A 7941-nucleotide genomic window follows, 5' to 3' on the forward strand; every position below is an offset into this window, starting at 1 on the left:
TTTCCTGACAGTAAACAATAGCTGGTACAGAGGGTCCCTCTTAAATGAGCCAAGCTGCAAAGGAGAATTAGAGACCCACCAAGTGGCCTGGAAGAAGCAGAGACCACCAGAGCTGCTAGGAAGAGCCTCGGAACAATGAAGCCACTTGGAAAGCACACTCTCCTACCTGTTGAGCTGCCTGTAGATTGTACAGTGTACACCAGGTTCCCAGCTTTTGTGAGCTGTCCCCCACGCTGGTGTGGTCTTGGGTGATGCAATTGTCTTTGACTTATATCTGCCTCTGTAAGTAACCCCAATAAAACTCATTGGTTTATTGGTATTCATACTTTGGTCTGTCGTGGGTTCTCTATCTGGGGTAAATAGATACATGTCGCTTCTCCCCAGGAAAATTTCCTTACTAAAGAGGCAGCAGGGTTTGGTCTTTACAGATGAGAAGGATTTCAAAGATACAAGAGAGAAGACAAGGGAGGAGGCACAGTTTGGGGCTGGAGGTCGGATGCAGATGCAACCAGGCATGTGGATACTTTGTACCTGATTCTGCACAGAGAGGGCACTGGTAAGTTATAGCTGCCAAGGTAACTGCAAAGTTAGAACCATAGGAATGGGAGACACTCTCATGGCTGTGGCCCTTGGGAAGGGTGGTGCTGAAGCCACATTGGACTCAAGCAGAGGCCAGTGTAGAAGAGACCGAGTGAGCAGGGCAGGAAGGACCTTAAGCCTCATCATTTGGTGTTGATAAGAAGCGGCTCAGGTGACTGTGGAGTGAGCTTGCCCCAAGCTCAGGTCTCGAAATCCTACTAATCCCTGTCCTGGAAAACTCCACCCCCAAGAAACCCTACATAACTCTGCCTCTTATTCAATTTCCCGCTGCTTCTCTCCCCGGCAGAGGTAGTCACCCTTTTGTGTTTTTCCCAATACATCTCTTGTGCGAGGTTCCTTGTGCAGTGTGACTTAGTGGTCCAGGATACGTTCCTCTCTGAGCTGTAACACTGACACATGGGTCCAAACAAGCTGATGGGATGTGGTCTTTCTTCTCTCCTTTGGCTTTCCTCCCATAACTGGGCAATTTTGTGGGTGTCGGTGTCTCTGGGAGTGGCAGCTGTATCCCTGCACAGTGCTGTGATACTGTGTCCTCACCATGCTTCGGAACAGCAGCTCTGGCTGGCTCCCTTGCAGCTCTGGCTGGCTCCCTTGCAGCTCAGGAGCTTTCTCTTTCTTAGAGAGAATGGAGGCTGTTGCCCCCAGAAGTCCTTTCTGTGTGCAGAAGAAAGGGAAGTCCTTACCAGGCTGACATGGGCTCTGGTGCTCAGCAGTTAGGGACAGCCATGTGGCTTGCTAGGATGCTTCAGCCCTGGTCCCCTGCCTATGTTTTCCAGTGGCAGGAAATGCAACAGCACAGGCTAAAGCCACCAGCCAAGTATCTAGAGCAGCTCTCACTCTGGCCTAGGTGGCTATTGAGTGTAGAGGCTGAATTTTTTCATGGAAATTGGTTGCTTAAAGTTAAAGTTTTAAGCCGAGGAATACAACCTTATGCCGGCTGGGTTGGTTCTTCTCTGAGCTGATCACAAACCTCTCCCTGAAACTCCGAGGTGTGAAGCAATACACTAGCTATTTTATCGTTGTATCTCTTTACTTTCCAGGATTGCTTTTTGGATGGAATTGTTCTGTGTTCATGGCTTCATGATGGCTGGTTGTGTCCCTCTGGAACCCAAGGGCACTGTGTCTTCTGAGAAGTGGTGAGATCTGTAGAGTTTGGAGGCTTCAGCTGTGCGAATCCATCCTATGGGTGTATTGGTAAGAGTTAAAGTCCAGAGGAAGGGGGCTGTGTGGGGGTCTCCTCTGAGAACCCAGATTTGGAATTTAGTTGTTACTGAAGCCTATTGGAAGACTTCCCAGACACACACTAATTAACTCTGAGCAAACTCCCACAGCTTCCTGTGAGTCTGGGCAGAGACCAGGCCAGAGCTGGCTTCAATCAGAGCTGGCTTCAACTCAACTCGGATGTAGGATGGGGAATTAACTAATAGATCTGTCATCTCAAATAGTGTTCTTTGTTAAGTTTACATCCATCTATGTATCTATGTATCTATGTATCTATGTATCTATGTATCTATCTATGTATCTATCTATGTATCTATCTATGTATCTATCTATCTATCTATCTATCTATCTATCTATCTATCTATCTATCTATCTATCTATCTATCTATCTATCCATCCATCCATCCATCCATCCATCCATCCATCCATCCATCCATCCATCCATCCATCCATCCATCCATCTATCTATCTATCTATCTATCTATCTATCTATCTATCTATCTATCTATCTATCTATCTATCTATCTTCCATCCATCCATCCATCTAATCTATCCATCCATCCATCCATCCATCCATCCATCCATCTACCTACCTACCTACCTACCTACCTACCTACCTACCTACCTACCTATCAATCTATCTAATCTATCTGTCTGTCTGTCTATCTACATACCTACCAGTCTATCTATTTAATCTATCTGTTTATCTATCTATCTATCTATCTATCTATCTATCTATCTATCTATCTATCTATCATCAATCTATGTATTTGGGGTGTGGGCATACACATGCCACAGTAGCCATACAAAAGCCACCTTGGGTCATTTCTACCATCTTGTGCACCTTGGAAGCGAGTACTCTTAACCATATTCAAGGAAGAAGTTAATGATATTGGTAATAACCCACATGCGATGGACAAGTGTGGAGTAAGTCACAGACATGCTTTAAAACCGCTGGGGGTATGTGATGCTGTGGCTTTTACTATTTCCAGACATTTATTCTGTAGAAAAACTCACTCAGATATGCATCTGTTTAGACCATTCTCTGCAACATTAACTGTGTTAGTAATTGAGAAAGGAAAAGCAGAGGATGGGGTGGGAGAGACAGCTTAGCAGTCAGGAGCATTCACTGTCTCTGTCTCTCTTTGTGTGTATCTCTCTGAGACAGGCTTTGCCATATAGCTCAGGGTAGCCTCCAACTCATGACCACCCTGCCTCAGCACCCCCACCCCATGTATGCACTAATCCTCTAACTCAGCTTCAGTGGTGACTTCTACTCTTTGTGAGAATCTTGTTAACATCTTTAAAAAAAATGGCCCCTCATGGGTAAAAGAGAAAACAGTATTGTGAGTCCAGAAAGTTGGGTTAGCCCAGACTCTGGATGTAACCCTTGGGCCCATGGAAAGGACTATCAGATAGGAGACATAGTTCCTTAAAATCTCTCTTGGATTATGAATCTGTATGCCAGCATGCTGTAACAGAATACCACATGGTGTCTGGGTTTATGGGTCAGACTTCTTCTGAGAAATATTATGAATCAGACCATTTCTTAATCTGCTGTCCTGGTTCTTATTTCATCCCAGTCCCTATGAGGTCAAGGAAGGAGGGTTGTGAGTTCCAGGCCAGCCTAGGCTATTTATTGAGACCATCTCAAAAACAGATAAAACTTAACCAAAACCATTTAGTAATCAGCTCCCATGCTGTACCAGGTATTTGGCATGTGTCAGCCCCAACCTTCACCTCCCTTGTGTGGACAGTAACAGCCCTATCTCACGGAAGAAAAAAAATCAACAGGTTTAATGACTTGTCCAAGGTGCAGGCCTAAGAAGAGTTCCTCCATCCTCTCTCACTGCCTGGGAAGGCATCTGCTCCATTCGGGCTGCAGGGTTTGGGTACAGCTGGCTGACACTTCCCTCCTCTTCCTCCTCCTCCCCCCTCCTCCTCATGTCTTCCAGGAGCTTCCCAGAGATCGTTTTTAGCAAGTGGGCATGCTACAATTTCATTCCAAGCAAACCTCTGGGAGATGGTTAAAGTAATTCCCTGACAGCTAATTATTTTGTTGTTTTTTGGTTTTGGGTTTTTGGTTTTTCCGAGACAGGGTTTCTCTGTATAGCCCTGGCTGTCCTGGAACTCACTCTGTAGACCAGGCTGGCCTTGAACACAGAAATCCACCTGCCTCTGCCTTCCAAGTGCTGGGATTAAGGCATGCGCCACCACTGCCCAGCAACAGCTAATTATATTAACAACAACAACAACCAGTTTCAGGCCGAGGATATAGCTCAGTTGGTAGAGATCTATGGATGAAGCCCAGTTTATGGCAGCGTTGTATAAACTGGGCATGGCGGCGTAAGTCAGCAATCCCAGCAGAGAGGAGGCGGAGGCTGATGGTCAGCAGTGCAAGAACTCCACCACAAAGAGAGTCTAAGGCTCATCTGGGACACTTGAGGTCTTGTTTCAAAAATTATATGAATAAAATAAAATAACATTTTAACATACTTCGTGTTAGAAGTGTTCACTGGTATTTCTCACTGAAGTGTTCTAGCTGCTTTGTGAAGCTCCGATGGTTACGTATGCATTTGGGGCAGACTCTCTGGGTCAGAAGCCCACAACCTATCTTGGTACTCCAGGCAAGAAGGCTGTTGCTGGTCCACACCTCTTCGGCCTGGTCTACGATGAGGAAGAGCACCCTGAAGTTTTGCTTTAGTTTTCAGAAATAATTGAGGATATTTAAGCATTGGAAAAAATTCTGGATCACCATCTTCATTTTCTTTATTTAGTTTCTCCCCCAAATTATGTTTCTGATGGTGAGGAGTAGGCAGTGGTTGCAATGCATACTTTGGGCATCAGGGGGCGCCCAGTAGCTTTTTCTTGCGGCTTTGAGTTATGTTTTTTTTCTTCTCATTTCATGGTGGCTGACTGTGGTCATTCTCTCTCTCTCTCTCTCTCTCTCTCTCTCTCTCTCTCTCTCCCCCCTCTCCCTCTCCCTCCCCCTCCCCCTCCCCCTCTCCCTCCCTCCCTTCCTTTTTTTTTTCTTATTGTTTTGTTTTGTTTTGTTTTCTACACGGGGTTTTCTGTGTAGCTCCAGCTGTCCGGGAATTTGCTCTGTAGACTAGGCTGGCCTTGAACTCAGAGAGCCACCTGCCTCTGCCTCTGCCTCCTGATGGCTGGAATTAAAGGGATGTGCCATCAGACAGTGGTCATTTCTGATCCAAGACAGAAAACAGATTTAATGATCAGAGGAGGTGGCTGGGAAAGACTGGGCTCATGGAGCCAGCAGTGAACCTGAAGGGACAAAGGGACTGCCTTCGCCATCAGTAAGGTGATTTTAAACATTTGCTGGCAGGTATGTCTGGCCACAACCCTGAAGGGATCCTGGAGCCTCCTGTGCTGTGTGAGGAGGGCTTGGGAGTTTGGGCTGGGTGGCAGCTGTCCAATCAGACGGGTGTCAAGATTTTAACACCTGAATGGATGCTTGCAGGCCAAACGCACGCACACACGCACGCACGCACACAGTCTGGGAGAGTGCTGTGGGTACCTTAACTGGCTGCTGTCAGGGTTCCTTTTAGTTCACATTCTGGTGTCCAGTGGCTCATGGTATTGCCGATGCAAATGTGTGGGCTTGGCCCTGCCCATTATTCTCACCTGTAGCTATTTAAGTCATGGCCCAAGTCCCAGGAAGAAGAATCCATCCCAGCTTGCTCCCTGCCTGGGCCAGGCTTAACAGCTGGGCGAGTTTGGCCTAAGCTCCAGTCAAAGCCCAGTTTGCTCACTAGCTGGGGTAATTCAGGGGTCTTTCCTGGGTGCTCCAGTAGGGGCTACACTGCCTCGCAGTGTCAGGGTTGCCATGCTGGGTAAGGACATAGAATTGCCTGGGGCCTTCCCACTCTGAGGTGCATGCAGCTCATGTCCACACTGAGCCTGTCATGATATAGACGAGGGCTGGACACCAACCTTCTTGAGCTTCCAGATCACTGGCCCTGGGTCTGGGCGACGTCTCAGTCTCCATGGCCACCGAGTCCTTATTGCCCCCTCCTGAATCCTGAGCCCAGGATATCCTCCTTGCAGGGGACACGTCCTGATCTCTAGCAGGTCTGGGGCAGTTCTCTGCCGGTGTGATCTCCTAGTGAAGTGCTGAGCTGTGCTTCTGGAAGCAAGAGAAGCCAGTGCCCAAGAGCCACCATGAACAACGTCACCTCTAAGAAAGAAGACTGGGAATTGGAGGAGCTCAAAAAAGGGACACTTGGTTTTCACAGTTGCCATAGCTCTGGGGACACAAGCTGAATTCTCAGGTTCTGGCGACAGGGAGGTGGGGTTCGAAGGCCCTTTCCAACCGCACGCATGCTGAGGCTGTGCTGTGCTGGGGGATTTTATACCTCAGCTCAGTGGTACTTCATTGTGACCTATGGGGTACATGCTATCATACCCCTGTTTTACAGATGGAGAAAATGGCTCAGAACGCAGGGGCATCAAGTCTAAAACCTTAGGGAGACAGTTGTGCCACTTGGACTCATGTCCACGTCAGGTTTGGAGGGCTGGTGTCTTCTCCCATGCTTTATTCTCTTTCAGACGGTGGAGTTTCTCTTCTTCCCTAACTACGGGAGTGGAGGTGGGGAAGGAAGCCTCGATGTCCAGGCAAGTTTTATGTCAACAAGACAGAAACTGAAGTCATCTGAAAGGAGGGAGGAGTCTCAGTTCTCCATAAGGTCCTGCTGTAGGGTATTTTCTTAATCAGTGATTGTATTAGTCAGGGTTCTCTAGAGCAACAGAACTCATAGAGTGTCTCTATCTACTAAGGGAATTCATTGCAATGACTTACAGTCTGTAGTCCAATTAACCCAATAGTGGGCAGCTGTGAATGGAAAGTTCAAGAGTCTAGGAGTGACTCCGGCCCACGAGGGTAGTTGTTTTGTAAGACCCCCTTTCGGGGACCCCCACTCTAGTCTCAGGAGTATGAGAGCACCCAAAGAAACACAAGGACCCACTCGCTGTAATTACATGAGGACGTTTAATTACGGAGCTCCGGACCAGCATGAATCCCACACAGGAGATAACAGATGCCGGCCCCGAGGCTCAAAAGCCAGGGGCTTTTATGGGGTAAGGGGCTTAGGGGTGTGGAATTCAGCATAGCGACACACTATTGGCTTATTCAAACATTAACAGAAAGAACACAGTGCATCAGGACTTTGTTCCTGTGGGCTGGGGGCTTATCTTTGTTCACATAACAACCAGTTGATGTATATGACTTTACTCGGCGCCAAGGGGTAACAGAAAGGAGGTTCCGGCCAGATGGTGTGAACTTAGATAATGTAGCCCCATTTGTCCTTGAATACCTTTTCATCTTTACGGCCAAGATGTTCTTAGGAATGCCTTATCAACAGCCCTGCCTTGGCATGCCTGGGGCCTTGTTCTGCTTTGTTCTCAGTCCCAGACCGGGGCAGTGGGCTCTTAAACAACTCACAAGTTACAATATTTTATCTTCTTTCAGTTTCAGCTGGTCTTCTGGATAAGCTGGGATCCTGAAGAAATGGGTTCTAACATATGTGCTGGCAGGCAAGTGCAAGCGGGCAAAAAAGAGTGAGTCTTTCTTTTTCCAATGTCCTTATGTGGGCCTCCAGCAGAGGGTTTGGCCCAGATTAAAAGTGTGTATCACCAAGTTTGGATCTGGAACTTGCTCTGCCCGGGGCTGGCCTTGAACTCAGAGATCTGCTTGCCTCACTCTCCTGGGATTAAAGGTGCGTACTACCTTGCCTGGTCCTAAGCTTTTCATGGCCACTATGCCTCAAAATCTCCACATTAAGATCTAGGTCAGAAGTCTGTGTCTTCCAGCCTCATGATTGGGATCACAGGTGAGCCCTCCATTTCTGGATTGTAGTTCATTTCGGATGTAGTCAAGTTGACAACCAGGAATAGCCATCACAGTGGTTGATGGGGGAGAGCCCAGCTCATTGTGGGTGGAGCCATCCCTGGACTGATGGTCTTGGATTCTCTAAAACAGCAGGCTGAGCAAGCCAGCAAACAGCAGCCCTCCATGGTCTCTGCGTCAGCACTTGCCACCAAGTTCTTGCCCTGACTACCTTTGGTGATGAACTGTGGGTGAGATAAACTCCTTCCTCCCCAAGT

This window comes from Mus musculus, chromosome 12 (assembly GCF_000001635.26).
Source record: "Mus musculus strain C57BL/6J chromosome 12, GRCm38.p6 C57BL/6J".
In the NCBI taxonomy this organism is placed as follows: Eukaryota; Metazoa; Chordata; class Mammalia; order Rodentia; family Muridae; genus Mus; species Mus musculus.